This window comes from Trypanosoma equiperdum (assembly GCF_001457755.1).
Source record: "Trypanosoma equiperdum strain OVI genome assembly, contig: ctg_992, whole genome shotgun sequence".
In the NCBI taxonomy this organism is placed as follows: domain Eukaryota; phylum Euglenozoa; class Kinetoplastea; order Trypanosomatida; family Trypanosomatidae; genus Trypanosoma; species Trypanosoma equiperdum.
Window position 1 is genome coordinate 1,066 of NW_027124967.1, and position 954 is coordinate 2,019.

The window sequence follows — 954 nt, forward strand, 5'->3', positions numbered from 1 at the left end:
TATTGTGTGCCTTTTCTTTTCTCTGTCACAAGCGTTAGAATGGAGACCACCTGGCATTGCGGTGTTGAAGCATGGTCTCCTCGCCAGTCGCAATACGTTTGCCGTGTATAGATTCTCCGGTCTGCCCACTTCCTCATACGGGTGTGACACACTCTGCAGGCACGTGTGCATCGGATAATTAGGTGGTAACATTTTCCCACTGTATCAGCTGATGCCTTACCGTTCGCTCTACTTTTTAAATATTATTCTATTGCTCTTCTGTGAGCAATATTATCTCTTGTGAGGGCTGGACTCCTTCATGGCATCTTGCGAATTTGTATACTTTGAAATACCAGCGATAACATGTGCCTCCTGTGCTTGTACTTGTTCAAGCTTCTCCTTGTTTGATGGAGAAGCTTTGAACAAACATGCCGCGATACCATAGCACACCTTTCCCTGGATTAAGGCTAAGTAAAATGTTCGGACGCTTTCTTTACTCGCTTTCCATTCACGTGGTGCAACAACCCTTAGTTTTATTAATCTCATAATTGCTTTTGTTTGTAGGGTACATGTGCTATTTGCTTACTCAGCCCTTTGTGTGGCTGTATTCTCATCCCAAGGAGTCTGGAATTTCTCTTCTTCTTTTATCTGTGCTTTTTTAGCATTAGGTGCAATGAGTCTTTGTCTCCCACCTTTAAAAACGTGTAATCCGTTTTTTCTGCAGACACCTCCATATAGTGCCCTGTTGACCAGGTCGCTATACAATCCAATCCTGTTTGGAGCGTCTGCCGAATAGCTTCTCGGTCAGTGTAAGAGCATACTATCGTGAAGTCGCCTGCGAAGAAGCAGTGTTTAATGGCTACAATGGCATTTAATTTCGCGCTTAGGGAGTCCATTGCGATAATGAATAGCAACGACCCCAGCACGGAACCTTGTGGAACACCACACGTGAATTGTATTTTATTTGAGAGGGTG